The sequence below is a fragment of the Micrasema longulum genome, unplaced genomic scaffold, assembly GCF_059751315.1.
Source record: "Micrasema longulum isolate JH-2025_06_02 unplaced genomic scaffold, ASM5975131v1 h1tg000678l, whole genome shotgun sequence".
Classification (NCBI taxonomy): Eukaryota; Metazoa; Arthropoda; class Insecta; order Trichoptera; family Brachycentridae; genus Micrasema; species Micrasema longulum.
In genome coordinates, this window is record NW_028277874.1 from 646157 (window position 1) to 665952 (window position 19796).

Here is a 19796-nt window from a genome sequence, read left to right on the forward strand (position 1 = left end):
AATTAAATAAACTTATTTTTATCTTAAGGATCATTATCAAAAATTTTTCGGGTTTACTAATGAGTTGATATAATGCTATTTTAATGAGTTTAAGTAAATTTTTTTTAGTGTCCCATCCTTCGTGAGTGTGATTTTTGTCAATTATGATTTCTGGAAAACAAAGGGTAAAAAGTCATTAGTAAAAATATATTTCAATAGGTAAAGTAATGGAGAATGCACGTGTGTTATCTGTTCATTAAGTAATTCTATGTCGGGTTTATTTTTTAATCCATTCATTTCGAGAATTTCTAGTTTGTCAAGTGTATAGCCTTTAGGTGCCATATGAATTATTTTTTAAATCAAAGGAATGTTTATTTTCTATTAAATGATTGGCAAAATTTGAATTATCTTTATTATTAGACCATGATTAAATGTGCTCTTTTATGCGTGTTTTAAAGGCTCTACCCGTTTGGCCTACATAGCATGTATTTTTACAGTCATTACAATTAAGAAGGTAAGTTCCTGAATTGGAAAACTTATCTTTTTTATCTTTAGAACTAACCAACAAATAAGCTAAGGAATAATTATTGTAAAAGGCTGCAGTGCATTTATTTTTATTTATTATTTCTCCAATTTTATCACTAGTTTTTCTAATATATGAAAGTTTTGCCCAACGCTTTCGGTCTTTATTATTATTGTTTGTTGTCAAACTTTGGGTTAATTTATTATTTACGAGACGCTTTTGTTTCTTTCTTATTAGGTTATCAACTAACGTATTATTATATCCGTTATTTACCGCGATAGATTTAATTAATTAACTCATTGTTATAATTATGTTTTTTAAGCGGTACGAATAACAGTCTATGAATTAAGATATTATATAGGATATTCCAAATTTGTGGATTAAAGTATCACTCGTCTTTTATTTATATAACAAATTACAATAAACTTCCATCAAGAATTTACACTTACAAACTTAAATGTTTCATTTAGGAAATGACAGGTATAGCCGTTAGTCCAAAAGACATTGTAAACTGAAGTAATTATATTATGATAGGAGATATTGTGTTCCTATAAAAAATAATCAGCAACAAAAATGTCCTAGTATGTCCATAAATAAGACTTACTTCAGATGTGAAATATTTTTTAAATATTAGAATGTTATAATACGTGTCCGTATGAGTGATCTTATGAGAAAAGCATACTATATGTTAAAGAAACAGATTTACACAAAAAAAAGTTATTTTATTTTATTTATTATGGCTCACAAACAATAAACAATACATACGACATTGGTATAATAATCACAATTAGTTGTTTAGATATTGTTCATCAATTATATGTGAACACAGCATGCATAAATAAAGAAAAAAAAATGTTTATAATTTGATTTTTTAAATTGGCTAGCTTAATTAAACTCTATGTTTGCTATGAAAGTTATGACAACAAATTATAATAACAGGTTTTTACAAATTATTTTACCAAACTAACATAAGAGACTAATTGATTTTATGAATCGCGTTATAGTTTTCCTATAATTATTTAATGTAGCGTTAAAGACTTCAATATCAGCATTACTTTCTACATAATTATTTCATCTTAACATGAGTGATAATGCAATAGTGAGCCATAATATTATTATTTAAGGTTGGAAGATAAATATTGTAGTGTACTATTTCAATCGCCGACTGGGGACATTCAGAGGTACATTCTCTAAACAAAATGTAGAATCAATATTACAATTATGTAATTATTTTATAATAAAACGAAAAACGAGTGATACTTAATCCACAAACTTGGAATAACTATATTATTAACATATTACAACAAAAATTTAAAACATTTTGACAAAGGGAATATGAAAGTCTAGGTATTTACAGGGCTTACAACCAGTCATTAGCTGGATTAAGTGACTATTTACCATTTTGTTTATGTCTGAAGATCCATATTTCTTTGATTCTTCCATCTGTTGATTTTAGTGAAGTTAGAGTTGAAATCTTTTTCGATGCGACTGAGATACTAGCATATTCCCTTTTTTTAAATCTTCTCCATATCTGTTGTAATATGTTAATCTTAATAACTCCTTAGGGGGTGAAATCCAGGTAAGCAGACAACACCTACATTCTCAGATGTGATCTTTGGCAAGAATAAGGTTTAACGTGATTGGATGAAGCGGACCAATCACAGAATGCATTATTATTTCGGGCAGTGTACTGTTGTGAAAGGATTTTTTTTGCTGATACGAAGAAAGATATCATAATATTCCATAAACTACTAATAGACTAATTTGACCCTATATATTTTTACATGACAATATCTTCCCTGAATGTTTTTGAGTATTTGTAATTATGTTCAAAGGTCAAAGTTGTAATTCAGGTCAAAGATCTAGGCATCACTTTTGTGAGTTCCTTGACATTTCATGATCAAATCAAAACAGTTTGTAGTAGTTCGTTGAAGATGTTGGGATTTGTCTTGCGTATTTATTTATTTTACATAAACGGCATAAATTCACTTCATATATTGAACATAAATATGAAAAAAAAAAAAAAAAAATACATATATAAAAACATAACAAAAAAATATAAAATTGCATAATTATAACAATAGTAACAAGTAGGTAAATACACATAAGCAACCAAAAATATTAACGAAATAAATACATAAATATGAAAAAACAAAAAAAGGAAAAACATTTTTAAATATAAAGAAAAGTTTAAGAATAATATTGCTAGAGAAAAAAAGAAATCAGACTCGTTTTATAACTATCAAGTCCAGAACCAAATATATCAGCCTTGTCCTCATACTGATTGCCATATCTATGGAGCCTAGGGATAGGCGAGTGCATGTGATAGTTGGTTCTATAACTTGCAGAACAAAAAGGAGATCTGTGGCGGGTATGTCGACCAGGTACACGGAAACACACCAACTCCAGCAAATATGGACAGTCAATTAATGAATTGATCACCTTAAAAAGTAATATTAGGTCAGTTAGGATTCTTCTATCAGAAAGTCTTAAAAGATTTGCTGAAGACAACAATTGATTATAATTAAATAAAGCAGCTGGAATATGAAGTTTAAAATTAATTTATTTTAGAAATTTCTTCTGGACGCGCTTGAGTGAATCAGAATGTACACGATAATGGGGCGACCAGACTGGAGAAATATATTCTAAACGTCTTCTAACCAGGGAGCAATAAAGTGACTTGATTGGTGCGATACTTTCAAATTTATTAGTAACCCTACAAATAAATCCCAACATACTTAGCACCTCATTTGAAATCTTGTCAATATGTTTGATAAATGTAAGTTTATCATCAAAAATTACGCCAAGATCCCTAATGAAATCAACTCTTTCAATTGTTGCGTGGTTCAACAAATAGTTAAAAATTAAAGGTTTCTTACTTTTTGAAAAGGAAATAACCTGGCATTTATCTATATTGAAAAAAAGATTATTTTTATTGCACCACTTGTGAATTCTGTTGAGATTCATCTGCAGGGTATTGCAATCATCAGTATTATTTACAATTCTATAAAGTTTAAGGTCGTCAGCAAAAAGCAAATATTTTACATCGCTAAAAATTTCAACAATATCATTTATATAAATTTAAAATAAAATAGGTCCCAAGTGTGATCCTTGGGGTACGCCGCTTGTTGCTAAAAAACTATAGGAGAAATGAGAATTTATTTTAACTGCTTTTTTTCTATTATATAAGTAACTAATAAACCATTTTAAGAGTTCATCGCGTATTCCCAGTCGACCAAGTTTCTGCAACAAGTTAGAGTGGCAAACTTTGTCAAAGGCTTTACTGAAGTCGGTGTATATAGCGTCGACCTGGTGCTTCTTATGAAGTGCACTAGCAATAAAATTCTCGTACAAAATGAGATTGGTGACTGTTGAACGACCAGTAATAAACCCATGTTGCTCAGGAGCAATTATTTGTTTTAAAGGTATAATTAAGTTATCAAGTACAAGTTTTTCAAACAACTTAGGGAGGGGAGACTGAATACAAATAGGTCTGTAGTTGGATATTTCATCTTTGCTACCCTTTTTAAATATGGGTGTAATGTGGCTATATTTCCGTATATCAGGAAATACGCCAGTAGTTAGACTTATTGAATAAAATTTTAATAGGATGTGCTAATATATGAATACAATTTATAATGTAGACTGGAGGAATACCATCAGGGCCAGCAGACTTACGTTTATCCAACGATTTTACAAACTCAATAATTTTCTCCATAATTTTTAGTATTGCCAGGGTTTTTAGTAATACACGAGTACTGAGAATTCTTTATAACTCGTTGGTGCGAAGTAGACTCGAGAGAGGCTCGATGATTTGGGGACCGTATGAGTTGAAGTACTCTCTTATGGTGGAGAGGGTTCAGAAGAAATTTCTTCAGTTTCTTTACATGAGGGAGTGCGGCTATTATCCATGGCTTTATCCCACAGAGTTCCTCCAGGGTATACTTGGTTACAGCAGTTTGAACAATAAACTCTGTCTATGTTGAACAATATTACTTTGGACATTGACATTTTTCACGTCTCTGAGGGAGTTTTTCTTTAAAAGATTCTCTTACTTTTTTAACATATTATTCTCTGGATATTATGTATAATTGTGTTATTTTTATAAATACCTAATTTTACCTTATTATTTGAATTTTTTTTTATGTATGAAATAAGATATTTCATTTTGTAATGTACATGTATACGAATAAATAAAAATTGAAATTGAAAAAAATTTAAAATGTTCTGATGTAACATTTTCTCATAATTTATATTTTAAGTACTGGAGTCCGGTGGACTCATGAATTTTAGTAACCTTTTTAATGTGTAGTTCATTACAGGTGTTTATAGAGAATTCAAATATATCATAGGCTTAATAATAATGATCATATGTATTGCATAATTGTATTAGAATTAGGATTAATTAATGTGTTATATTTATAATTTGATAAAACGGTAGTATGTTTTGAAACTGCGGCGTCCAGATGCAATAACCGTAAGGCTCATTGTTTGTGTTATAAGGGAAGGTCTTAGCAAGAGGGAGTTCCGAACAAAGAGCCACAAGAAGGAGACGAACGGAGATCGCCCAAAGAAATTCGAGACACCATCTGGAGATTCTTCAGTGATTAACCGCTTTATTTTTAACAAATGTTGTTGGTTATAATAAAGTGCTTGATTCAAAAAAGTTCACCAGTTGTTTGACTTGAAAAGTGAAGGCGACCCCTTATCTGAATACTCTGTCCGTGCTGGCTGCTTCTCACGTACCAGTGCACTTTTACATTAAAATAAAACTGTTTTTGGTTTGTATGAATATGCCTTCTACGTGAGCACAATTCAATTTTCCCTAATGAATATTAAATAATTTTGAATAGCTTTTCGTGCTAGAGCCCCATATGCTATTTTCTAAATGCTTTCTGCTAGCTCAGAAAAGTGATGTACATGATTTTAAATTTTAAATCGCTACAAAATATACTCATCGTAAAATTTCTTCGCATTCCATTAACTTAAGCTATTTCAATTCGCATATTTTAAAGTAATTTCACAATAGAAACGTTAATTTAATTCCACAACTGGTTTCTACAGTATTTTTTTTCAAATAAATCTTGACAAATAAAATACATTTTATGTTTTGTGTATCATCTGTTAAATTTCCCGGTAAAAATAATGACCGCCATTAGTCATAAAGACTAAAACAGGACTGACTAATCCTGCTAACTGCTAACGACTTATCAGTTGATTTTAGTATCGAGCGCCTATTGACGTTTTCTGCTGTCGATATAAGAAACGTGCGGATCAAGATACACATTTCAAAATACTGGGATTAGATTTCTAAAAACTTAGCATAATTGACGTCAACTTATGGTATGTAATTCACATTTTTTTACAAAAAATAACCTTATATTATGCTTGAGCTTGTTGCAAAATACCAACTTCGGTCGATCAAAAAACTGAAAATTGAATGCTTAAAACCTCCCCCGAGTATAAAGAGTGCCCCGAAGCTAGAGACAGAGATTACACACATATTTTCAGTATAATATGTATGTCTTGAGTCTGCGACACGTGTTGCCAGAGATTCGAAGAATTCTATATTCGATCATATTATAATAATAACCTTGAACTTGGACTGTCATTACAACGCTACTGTCAAACTTTTTTGTACGAAATACAAAACGCTTTTCTTCTTCTTCTTCGTTTTTTCATGGCCTTTTCGCATCTCAACTCGGGTGTTCTGGCCAGTGTCGAGTATTTTTGTTTTTTATATATATACACATGTGTTAGTAATATAATATGTAAAAGTTAGTATGTTAGTATTTAATATAATATATACATATAATAATAAAACATATTTACAGCTTTACACCATTTACAACTAGATATTTACATAGGATTTTAAATACACGTTTCTTGGGTGGGGACAGGAGAGTAAGAATATGAATAGGGAATGGAATATTCATATCAGAGAGGTCGGATAGGAAATCAGGATAACAATCATTTATGGGGCATCCAAAAAAAATATGGTTTAAATCTTCCTCATCTAGCTGACATTCGCAAATGGCAGAGTCCCGGACATGGATTCTGAACAGGTGAGAACCATTGCAGCAGTGCCCAATGCGCATTCTGCATATGGAGGATGTCTTAAATTTGTTCAGAATCACTTTGGAAAACCAAGGCTTTTCTGTTACATTTGGTTTCAGTTGGAAAAGATGTTTACCCTTGGCTTGGGAAGAGGCTACCCAATATTCTTGCCATGTGCGAAGTTGCTTCTCCTTCGTCATAACAAGGAGATCACCTGGTGGTAGTAAATTACTATAGGCAGGATCCCCGGAGTGGACCGCCTCCTTTGTTAACGCGTCCACTTTTTCGTTACCGGGAATACTCATCTTCGGGATAAGAGGGTGGAGGGGATTTGATTTTTTGTAAGGCACTCAAGGAATCCGACAGGATTAGGAACTTGCTATATTGTGAGCTTAAGGCGTATTTGACAGCTTCTCGGATTGCGATACATTCTGCGGTAAATACAGATGCATTCTTGTGCAATTTGTACAATCTTTGAAAGTTGTTGTCTTCACAATATATAGCCGCACCCGTATGGGTTGCCGAATCTGACCGAGATCCATCAGTGTAGATAATTTTCCAACCTATCCATCTTGACGACCGAATACGGTTGAATGTACACCGGGGCTGTAGGTGGCTTTCGACTCCGAATGTGAGTTCAATACTTGGGGCATAAATAGAAGCTTTAAATGGGAAACGATAAAGGGGAAGAAGGTCTTTAGGATAAATGTTAGATTCGAAAGATTTGTAAAAATGAAAACTGTTGACTAGTAAAGGGGGTGGTTTATGAAACCAAAAAGATGAGGATGTCACGCAGTCAGAGAGAAACTGAACCTTTTTAAGGAGCAGGTTGTTTTTTTGGACAGAGCATTTTAGAAGAAATCTATCCGCCAAGTATTGTCTTCTCATACCGAGTGGGGAATCACAAGCTTCTACTTGTAAAGCGTTAATTGGAGATGACTTCATGGCTCCGACGACTAGTCTTAGACTTTGGGATTGGATCCGGTCAAGTCTTTAGAGATTCTTTTTTGAACAAGGATCTAAAAGGAACGAGGCATAATCTAGATGGCTCCGGATATACGCAGTATAAAAAAGTCTCTGTATAAAAGGGTGGATCCCCCACCATACTCGCGAGACTGCTCTTAACGTATTCAATCCGGCTTGACACTTGTTTACTATATGATTTATGTATGAGTTCCATGTAAGATGAGTGTCCAGAATTACTCCCAGGAACTTAATCTGGGACGTTAAAGGTACTATCTCATCTCCGTGTTGAATTTTTATGGTTGGGATTTTTCGCTGTCTACAAAAGGTTATGGCATTACTTTTACCAGTCGATAGATCCAAGCCATGTTCCACTAACCAATTCCTGATGTTTCTCATACCTAAATTTAGAGTATTTTCTAGATTATTTGGGTCCTTCCCATATGCACACATGAAGAAGTCGTCCGCGTACTGAAGCAAACTTGTCTCTGAGGGAACAATTCCGCTTATGTCATGCGTATAGATATTGAAGAGAATCGGGTTCAGGACAGAACCCTGAGGTAGTCCCTTGCTCAACTCTCTCTCCACCACAGCATGACCGCGAACACTGATTTCTACCTTTCTGGAGAGAAACAAATTTGCTATAAAGGAAGTGAGTTTTCGCGGGATTGCAATTCGTAGCATTTTAGCTTCTAGAATATGGATAATAACATTGTCATATGCACCACTTATGTCCAGACAGACACCTATAAGGAATTCTTTCTTAGTAAGAGCGGCTCTGATATCAGATGTCAGAACCGACACGCTTTCGATAGTGCTCTTTCTTTTCTTGAATCCAAATTGAGACTCGGGGAGAGTTTTCGAGCTCTCCACAAACCAGTCCAAGCGTTGTCTCACCATATGTTCCGCCACTTTCAACAGTGTGGAGGAGAGGGCTATGGGGCGGTAGGAAGACCCAAAGTTTGGGTCTTTGTTGGGTTTAAGGATAGGGATAATGGATTGATGCATGAGGATAATGCTTCATAGCACTTCACTACATTCTCTTTCGTTGGAGTGGGCAGCTCGTTCACTTTGAGTTCAATGTCGTCAGAGAAGTATCTCCATTTAACTCTTTCTGTAATGTATCTCGGTATTCGTCTTCCCCCAGGGGATAGGCAACTTTGGCAATATCTATGGCTGGATATAAGGTTGACTACTATAGGGTAATGATCACTACCAATAGTGTCTTCCTTAATTGACCATTGCACTGATGGTGCCATTGCAGCGCTGGAAATGGTGAGATCCACTGCACTGGGTCGCTGATTTGGAAGCTGAAGGCGCGTCGCGGAGCCATCATTAAGGACACACATATTCAAATCATCCAAGAGATCAACAATATCTCTCCCCAACCTGTCGCATGTCGGAGCACCCCACAGGGCATGGTGAGCATTAAAGTCACCAAGGATAAAGAACGGGGGGTAAATTTTTGGAACAAAGATTAAAGTATCGATTTTGAGGGTTTGTTGGTTGGAGAGATATACATGGAAAGGATGGTCAAGTCATTAACCTTTGCAGCTGTCACTTGGAAAGGGCAGCCATCAGTCTTGACATTAATAGGGATAAAGGGAAGGGAGTTTTTGATGAGGAGGGCAGAGCCACCCTTCCCATCCTCACGAGCATCTTGCAGACAGTGGAATCCCTGGAATCTAATAGTAGATGCCGGGATCATCCACGTCTCCGAAATGGCCGCAATTGAAATAGATTCTTCTTGCAATGTATGCAAGAGGTCTTCTTTTTTATTCAAAATGCTATGGCTGTTCTACTGCAGAATCCTCATCTGAGGAGCCATGGTGGTGGTTAAGTAGGGAGGTTATATTTAGAAGTTGATGGGCGACGTTGGACGGTATTTGTGGATTGTTTTGAAGGATCGATACTAGAATACTCAATATGGTAGATATAATTGTATTGTTCGATGTTGGGACTGTGCTAGGAAAAGCATTCCCATTAGAACCAGATGGAAGTTGTCCATTCGGTAAATACAGAAGTGAAGGGTCATGATGAGGAACATTAGGTTTGGAAGGTAGTTTTTTTGACCTCGACTTCCTCTCTACTGATTTTTTGTAGGATATTGGCGCGGAGGGCGCGGGCATAACAACATTGACATTCGGTTTTGTCGTTTTAGAGACGATTTCTGCATAGGAAATCGTCGCTTTTCCGAACATTTTAGAAGCTTCAATATATGAAATGTTTCAGTCAGCCATCATGTGTTTTATGTTTTGTTGCCTTTTAAGCTCAGGGCACAGCTTCCTGGTGGCAGAGTGGTTACCAGAACAATTGAGGCATTTTATATCTTCTGCCGCCACCGTGCAGAATTCCCCATTGTGTGAGGAGCCACACTTGTAACAGCGCACAAGGGATCTACAGACAGTCTTGGTATGTCCGTACTTACAGCATTTAAAACACTGAATAGTCGAAAATACGTAAAGTTCTACGGAGAGGGACACATTGAAGATGGAAATATGGGAAGGTAGAGATTTTGAGTCGAAGGTCAAAACCACCGTGCGGGAGGGTTTCCATTCGACTACGTCACCATTACTCGATCTGTAATTCAGTCGTCAAGCCTTGATTACTTTTCCGAATCCATGAGGTACCTCGGCATTCTCCATAATGTCCTGTTCGGACTAGTGCGAAGGGATGCCTTTGGTAACACCTTGTTTAGTTACTAGGAAAGTCGGAATAAAAACGTTATAATTATCTTTTTTAGCTATTTCTGATTTTACAAACGTATTGGCTTCGTTTGCCGTCTTAAACTCCACAGAAATGCGGTTACGGCCGACGGCCTTGATTCCGTTCTAGGCAGTCCGAATATTGTTTCTATGAAGAAATCGACCGAAGTCAATATCGTACAAGTTGGTTTGGGTGACGCCGTCTACTTGTACTTTTGTTACATGTACGATAAATGGAGCACGATCCATTCCATTGTACATGCGGGATTGGACTTTGGTAGGTGTGGTAATAGGCGATAAAGTGTTTGTGACCTCTGGAGTACCTGGGTTTGTAGAAGCAGAGGGTCGGGGGCTAGGTGTTTTGTGTGGGAGGGGGCGGTCTGACTCAGAACTTGATTTCCTCTCCGAATTTATCAGTTTGAGTTTTTTTGATTTAGGCCTTATTGTAACAAATTCTGCGGGATCTGGAACAGTGTCCATTGTACCGCACGACGAATCTGATTGAGATCCATCCGGTGGATCCGGAGGTTTCTCTTTATTGTTCATTTATAACAAATAAAAAAAATAAAAAGTACAAAATAAGTTGTAAAAACCAAAAAAAAATTGGCTACACGTGTATGGAAAAAATAATTGTAACCTGGTTATTAGGTTTCGGGACAGAGAACGAAAACAAACACAAACTACTGAAAACACTTAATAATAGATAAAATTTTATGTACACCACGGTTTTTTTAACCAAATTAGTGAATTATTTCGACTTTTTAAGGAAAAAACACAATTATTATCAATATTATGTTAATAAAATTTGTATAAAACCACTCACCGACTTATCTGTCTATCAGTTTCGAGACGTAACCCGTCTCTTCGTCAGGACAACAACACTACAGGTTTGAGAAACCGGTAGACAGATAAGTCGGTGAGTGGTTTTATACAAATTTTATTAACATAATATTAAATTGTTGGACCACAAAGTTAATGCTTTGAATATTAATAATACAATAATTATTATCTAAGACAAACAAAAACGACCGCCACCACTGTTAGTCATAGACAATCTCTACAAAACGCTCACTGCTGGGGTTGTAAGAAATAAAATATATATTTATACTGTGTTGCCAACTCGGTCGACCGAAAATCCGGGCGATAAAATAATAATCATCATTATCATACCCCTTTGTCCCAAAACCCAGGGGGTTTGGTCTGTCCCCACCAGATAGATAGTCCATAGGGTACTGCATTGGCACGCCAAATCCAGCCATTAAATAAAGGTAAAATAAAAAATTACTGAAATCAAATATAAATTTATTTTATGAAATACCAATAAACACAAATATGACGTACCTACTATTTTTTATTTATCGAAGAAATAATAAATACCCGTAGCTTTGTTTTATACATATTGTAAGACAATAAAAACCAGGTTTAGATCCATCTGTTGGTTGCTGAGATTTATTATAAGTATGGGACGTTCAACGTCATTCATTGTGTACTTTTTTCACATTTTTTTATAAAAAGGGTAATAATGTTTTTAAATTTAACCAGATCGGTGGACATAAGACTTTTAGTTAAACCTTAAGTATGCAACCTTGAACGACCACCGCTTATGCCGCGATTTATTTCAGTTTTTTTTTAATTTTATGTATGTAAAAAATAATCTCTGTTGTTTTTTTTAATATTTTTTTATTTTTTCATTTTTTACGGTAAGTATATTACAAATGTTGTGCTTTATAATATTATCAACTTAGAAAATACACATTTATAAAAAAAAATGAAGAGACCGCAATTTACAAAAAATGCCCACAAAAGACTTCAACGTCTGAGCGTGGGCCTTTCCTTTTTTGAAATTGTTAATTATTCTGTAGTTATCGTACATAAATATAATACGACACAACAAACCTATAAAGAAACTAATTTATACAGAGATGCATACGTTTTTGTAGATCATAAGCAAAACGCAAAATTACCCAAAATTACTTTACAGAAAAAAAAACAAAAAACAAGAAAATCAACAATAAGCAGAATAGACAAAGTCATACTCGACATGGCTCAAAAACGTAAAGAGAGAAAATAAAAACAAGAATAGAGTATGCTGATATAACGTATACACAACTCAAAAAAACATCAACAAAAACAAGATTTATTTGCAATACAATAATTTTCAATGTGTCTATCCGTGTTTTCCATGCTAATCCAAGACCTCAAACCCACTTTAAACTTTGCGAAAGATTTCATGTTTTGCAATTCCTTAGGTGCCTAGGAGATAGAAAGATTTTGCACCAACATAGAATGAGTGTCTCTGAGCGTACTTATAGTAGGGCCAATTTAATAGGTCACATTTGACATTTGTCGGTTTTAGCTTCATAGTGAGGTAACCTGCTTAAAAACATCGATTAAAGTGAATGAATCGATTCGGACTTCAAACATAATATATGTCAATTGAAATCAGTTGCTATAAAAAAGAACTTATAGGTACTGTAATTTTATTTTCAAAATCATAAGTCGAATCCCCGTTCCATTATTATTTTCTATCTTAAATTTAAGGAACAAAATAAGATATGAACATAATTTAACAAAACTATCAACATTCGATTTTTCTGGGTAACATCCCTAGTGGTTAAAAGGAAAAAGGGTTCACTGATGCAACATTGTAACGACGTTTAGAACAGACAAAGTTTATTATGTTTAGAATGGTTTATTAGTGACAGTAAATCATAAAATTACCTTCTTTTGTCATTATTACAATAAATATGTAATCGTAATTGAAAAAAGTTAAGCAATTGTGCAGTTCTAAATTCGAAAAAATAAATAATATTTTACTACCGCTCTTACAAGGTTATGTTGTTGAATTTTGATGAAGTATCAAATGTGACCTGTTAAATTGGCCCTACTTTAGTTCTGCATCCTGGAACTCACAGAACATTATTGGATATGTTACTAATCTGATTTAAATTATTGCTAAACAATTCCCTATTTCTGTGTACATATTGCAGGCAATGAAATAAATGAAACTAAGGAGTCCACTTTCTATGTACCCATAGCTCATAACTAAAACACCTTCTTTGTTTTTTGTACATGATCTTAATTATGCTTCTCTGTGATATTTTTATACTGAGCGACCATGTGCGTCCGAGACTCCTCCCCATCCAATTATACTGTACCTGACTGAAGATTCTATTAGAGTGTAATACAATGTTTTCAATTTTTCTTTGGTTAAAATATTTTACGATCTTCGGAAAACATAAATTAAAAACCTGATTTTGTCTGGTAATTGATCTATGTGTTTATCTTATTTTAGCCCATATATAATAAACCTAAATATTTATAGCTTTCTCCTGAACTAATTTTGTAACACTCATTACAGACATCTACATAACATTTTAAATCATGTATTTTAATTGACAATTCTGTAATAGGGCACGCTTGTTTGAAATTTGAAAGGCAAATACAGGTTTTTTTCTTGATTGAAAAAAATTACTAAGTTTACTAAGTACTTACTTACTAAGCACTTTACTTAGTTTACAAAGTATTTTTTTTCAAACTATCGTAATACTTTTTGAAGCGTTAGTTAGTAAACTAAGTACTTTTTTTCAAACTATCGTAATACTTTTTGAAGCGTCATTAAAAGTTGACTCCCATGTTTTATTATAAACAATAATAGCAGTGTCATCAGCATACAACAATATTTCTCCTTTGACTTTTATATCACATAGTATAACACGTCTGGTTATATTTCAAAGATGTTTATTGATTCAGTTCATACACTACATACAGTACAAGCACTAGGAAATTAAATTAATACAATATCGTTGGTTACACGGGTTGACAAGCACTGACTTTACAGATTGAGAGGCAGCGGAGATACTATTTCACGAGGATTTTACGACCAGCGTTGCCAGACCTACCGATTTTTCGGTAGATCTACCGAATTCGATTGAAATTCTACAGATTTTTATACATTTCCTTGTTTTTTCCTCAGAACAAAATTTCAATGCAAATAAAACGAATTCATATTATAATAATTTATTGCTTGTTTGCTCTCTCGGTTGCTTATTTTTAGTATATTAAAAAACGGCTTATCTATCGTACATAAGTATACAATGAATGATATATTAATTATGGAATTGGCTAGTATTGTTGAATATAATATGGTAAAATAAATCATGGCATAGAATTTCGTGACATTATTGAAAAATGTATATTTGTCTATTTTATGAAGTGAAATGTAGAGGGATCACTCTTTATATTGAAAATAATATAAATGGTTTTATCCTTAGTTAAATATATATTTAAATTTAGTTGATCATTGTTTTAATAATTTGTACAGTACTTCAGCAGTTAGCAGTTTTTATTAAGTTTTAAGTTGCACTGAAAGAACTTTAAAACGTTAATTATTTATTTGTTTGACAATAAAAATACTATATATTTTGATAAAATTGTGTCATTCGTTCAATAAAATAATATTTTGAATTTTAATCCATGTATTATATTATTGTTTTTTGGAAGAACCAACTCAAATATTCCTTTTCTTAAATGAATATTTGAGTATTGAAATAAAATGTTGTAATTTACAATTTTTTGTAAGAAAAAGAAGACATTATAAATCACTATATTTTGGTGATTCACTTATTGCAGTCCTTTTGGTTTTCAATTGTTCATTTACCAAGCGTGTTCAACTATTTAAAGCAACGGCCTTAGGCAAAACGGCGCTTTAATTTCGAACAACTGTCAAATTTATTTTTGCCTCCCTCCTCCCCTCCTATCCCCTCTCACGAATCTACCGAAATCTACCGATTTATTTTTCTGAATCTTCCTTTTTTCGCTTGATTGGGTCTGGCAACGCTGTTTACGACTCAGGATGGCCCGGGCAAAGGGACATATGGTGTTAAGACAGTCAAACTCTCTTTTCCTAGTAATATGATGTCTCGCACCGTATTCACAAGTTAGCAAAAGGGCCTAACAGCCAGCATTTGTACTTCACTGAGTAGGTACTCGGGATCAATTACTAGGATCTCGATTAATCAAATTATTTTGTTTGACCAAAGAACCCGGATGAGCCAAATAAGGCAAGCAACTAGGTTAGCAAGGGTTGACAGTATAATATGACGGTACGGGATGAGAGCCAGGGCGTAGCCTAGTACCAAAGAGTTCCAGAAAAGGAAAGCAAGCTAGAAGAGCCCTGAATGGGTGTCCTTACCAAAAAGTACCAAGAAGTTAGGTAAGCAGAAAGGTTAGAGGACGATCCGGAATACTCTGACTTCTAGGGCTAGAAAACCGCCTTATAAAGGCAAAAATCGAGGGGGGGATGAGAAATTTAGGGGTCTCGCGGGGCATGAGGTCAGCGCGGGTGGCTAGTGGGCATCGCATTAGAATGCGGTAGAATATGCAAACCTATACCATATGTTGGAGGAGTTGTTATTACGTAACTATCTCGTAAGAAAAGCATAACAATATGCGAAATAAAATTTATAGGGAAAAAGCGGGTGCTATAATAGTTCATTTAAGTATATGACAAATCTTTGATAGGCGGACATAAGAGTATAACTGCAAAAGTGCAACTTTTCAGGAGAGCAAAGAAACGTTATTACTCAGATAGCAATTTAAACTTGCCTCAAACTTGTATCAAGTTTGAAGTATCAAGAGTTCAAGCTTGACCCAAGTTTTAGATTGCAACTCTGTCAACTTGAGGCAAGTTTAAATCAAACTTCCTACTTACTATCCAACAAACTGGCATGATGTTTGTTTTTACAAACATCCTACAAGGTTGTCACACCAACATTCATGCAATTTTGGATTTATTTAACAAAAAACAAAAAAAAACAAGAAAAAAACACAAAAAACGAAACATCAAAAAACACAAACCAAAAAAGACAAAAAACACGAAGCTTCTTTAAAATATTAATATTTAAAAAAATATCTTGTTATTATTACTCAATATATTTATTTTGAATAAATAACAAAAATTACGGGCTATTTTTGCCAAGAAAGTCAGATGATGTGATGTCAAATAATTCATGTCAATTGACCAGAGATCAGAGTCCGGTGCCTTCTTTTGTCTCTCAACTCCGAAACAAATAAATAAAACTGTTTTATGACTCAGTATTTTTTTTGACTTGCGGGATTTCTCATGATAAAAAGTATCCGATATTCAAATTAAAATTTGTTGCAACAGAGGGAATACATTTTGAGAAGGGAATATGGAAGTCTAGGTATTTACTGGGTTTATGTACTGTCATTGGCTGGTTGAAGTGGCCACTTTACAAACTGTGTAACATTAAGCGTTCTGCCTATGTTTAAACATCTTAATTTCCTCAACTTTTCCATGTGTTAACTTTTGAGGCGTATAAGAGCCTGGGTTAAAATATTGGTTTATTATATCGATATATTATCAACAGCCTTTTCGTTCTGTAAATCAAACATAATTCATTCAATTCAATAATAGTATAATGTTTGTGATATTTAATAATTAATCAGTTTAAACTATTGTAAGTATTATGCAGTGGATGAGATATTAATATCACACTTACTTTTAAAGAACTCTTGACAAGACGGTTTTGTCGTATGACAGTGCTACGAAAACTCATTTTCATTGTGTTTTCCTCGGTGGCATATCAATAGTTTATCCTTTAAACTGAGTCGAAACACGTCGAAAATATTTAAAGTTTTGAAACACGTCGAAAATATTAAAAGTTTTAAAAATCACCGGAAAAACATCCAATGATAAATGCGTAATTAAAATACGAATTCACGAATTTATCTGCAGTATCTCGAATTAAAAATGACATGAGTCCCACAGACAAAAATGACTTTGATAGTATTGCCAATCTGAATGTTGTTTGGAATTAACCACTTTTTTGGATATTTATCATGCACTAATTTAATTCGGCGGCCTCTGTGGTGTAGTGGTTAAGACATTTAGCTCACACATGGAAGGTTCTGGGTTCGATTCCTGGTGAGAACACAAAAATTAAATGTGATTTTTTTTAAGGCTGGATGTACCGTGCTGTAATTCACCACTGTAATTAGGCCTCACGGCCTGTTGTGGTGCCAAAAAAAAAAGTCTTGTAGAAAAGTCTACAAGACCTTTTTTCAAGAAAAAAAAGAAGATGGGACAGAAATGAGTCTACTTTTACTACTAGAACAAACATACTATTTGTGCTACTCGATGAATGATAGAAATTAGTCTACTTACATTACTGAGACCATCTTTTACCGTTTGTGCCACTGAAAATATGACACAAATGTGCATACTTATTAAAACCAAAGTTCAATAAGCACAAAGTTTAAATTTATTTCAACAGAAAGGGAAAAAGTTTTCGAGAAGGGAATATGGAAGTCTAGGCATTTACAGGGCTTATGACCTGTCATTGGCTGGTTTGAGTGGCCACTTTACATACCTAGCCCTGTAAATGCCTAGACTTCCATATTCCCTTCTCGAAAACTTTTTCCCTTTCTGTTGAAATAAATTTAAATACGAACAACTCCCTAGGGAGGAAATCCAGCCAGTCTGCAAGCATTTGGACATAATCAAACATTGTTGAATTACTACCTGGTAAAAGAAGAAGTATAAAAATTGGAAAATTGTTTCCAGGCGTTGCCTAGTAGGTGATTTGGTTCAGCCGGATGAATCTCACCCACGTGATAAAGGTTTCAGCTCTTTCACTTCGCAAAAGTCAACAGATGGAAGAGTTGAGGAAATGTGGATGTTCAAACATGGGCAGAATGGTGAATGTTACACAGTGTGTAAAGTGGCCACTCAAACCAGCCAACGACAGGTCATAAGCCCTGTAAATGCCTAGACTTCCATATTCCCTTCTCGAAAACTTTTTCCCTTTTTGTTGAAATAAATTTAAATACGAACAACTCCCTAGGGAGGAAATCCAGCCAGTCTGCAAGCATTTGGACATAATCAAACATTGTTGAAGCACAAAGTTGTTTATTTATATTTCGAGTAGTCATAGAAGTGTACTGTTTAAATCATTGATACAGGCATGTACAAGGAACATTTTCGCATATAAATCACAAAACGAACAGAAATACAGTTGTTACTTTATGTCCGCCCATCAAAGAAATATTAGCGGACCCAAAATTGTCCCTTGTGGCCACTTTACACACTGTGTAACATTCCACCATTCTGCCCATATTCGAACATCTATATTCCTTCAATTATTTTATCTGTTGATGTTTGTGAAGTTAAAAGTGTCTGTGAAGTTAAAGTTGTTGTAATTTAAGCGGGTAGTGTTCCCGTGGCTAGTGTCTCGGTCTCACGGACCAAATGTCCATGGTTCGAATCCCACTCTGCCCCAACTTGATTCCATTTTCTAATAGTGAGTTATTTACAACTCGTTGAAAATGGCCCTCAAAATTAAATATTTGGGTAAATCATAAGAATGAAAATATTTCTTTAAAAAAAAAAAGAGCTGAAACCTTTATTTATGCGGGTGAGATTCATCTAATTAAATAATTTCAACTACATACTAGTACTAGGCAACGCCAACGCCTGGAAAATTTATTTTTTCAATTTCTACACTTCTTCATGGACCAGGTGGTTTTAAAGGAAAGTGTGTAAAGTGACCAACTTAAACCAACCAATGACAGGTCATAAGCCCGGTAGATGCCTGGACTTCTATATTACCTTCTCTAAAATGTTCTTCATCTCTGTTGTAATATGTTCATTATAAAGCTGCTTAAAACACGAACAAAACTAACGCAGTTTGGTCAATTTAACTTAATTAAGTGTTTTCGGTCGCAATAATGTTCTAAATGACAGTCGTCATATATTATATTCGTATTTATTTGACGTTTAATCATCAGTGTGCCCATATATGAAGCAAAATGTATTCGCAGGCAAAAATATAAATCTACAAATTAGCCACTCTTTAGGGGGTAGTGAAGACTCATAATAACTCGGGTAAAAATCTTGAAAAAGAAAATCAAGTGGAGATAAGTCCGGCCCGTAGTGAAGTGGTTGGCGCGTTAGTCTACCACGTTGAATTCCTCCCAAGGTCGACATGGAAGTTTTAATTTAATTTATTTAACAAATCTCATAACTTTTAATGTTAGTTCCTAAAACTCGTACGCGACCATTGGGATATAACATACGAGTATACAGGTGACACTACACGCCCGACTTACTGAGCAGGACAGAGATGGGAGATATAAATACTGGTAACATATTAATAAGACGTTCTTTAACATTCAAATAGCTATTTGAAACGAGTATTGATTAAGGTAAAAACATTCACTTGATCACTTTGGTTTACAAAAATATTATATCAACCTACTTATGCATTTTTTAAATGTGAAAGCCCACTGCGGGCGTTTAAAATAAACCTACAAATTAAAATTAAATACGCATCCAATTACTTAATTAATGTGTGATTTTTTTCTAAACCTTTAAAGGGGGCGTATTAAACATTATAAGATTATTAATTCCTTTTACGTTGGGTATATCGCTGTCAATCTGTTGTAATCGGTGGATTCTGTTCAAACTTTTCTTCTATACCATCAGGAGTGCCCCAAGGTTCACACCTCGGGCCACTCCTTTTCAATGTCTATATTTATGATATCAG

At 34.2% G+C, this 19796-nt stretch overlaps 1 protein-coding gene and 1 long non-coding RNA gene across 3 annotated transcripts in view; one reads left to right on the forward strand and one right to left on the reverse strand.

Moving 5' to 3' along the window:
* Positions 1–6010, reverse strand: LOC148279690 (uncharacterized). The gene is made up of 2 exons (XR_015822798.1): positions 5879–6010; positions 1–150 (listed from the first exon to the last, which is right to left on the reverse strand). It is a non-coding gene; the product is annotated as an uncharacterized LOC148279690 (long non-coding RNA).
* The window catches only part of LOC148279691 (uncharacterized), a 22899-nt gene continuing 8756 nt past the window's right edge, over positions 5654–19796 (forward strand). The window contains exons 1-2 of one of the 2 annotated variants that reach the window (XM_088229515.1): positions 5654–5845; positions 9793–9934. The gene's annotated coding sequence lies outside the window, so the exon portion shown is untranslated. The remainder of the gene's footprint in view (positions 5846–9792; positions 9935–19796) is intronic. The other variant, XM_088229514.1, reaches the window with a different exon arrangement.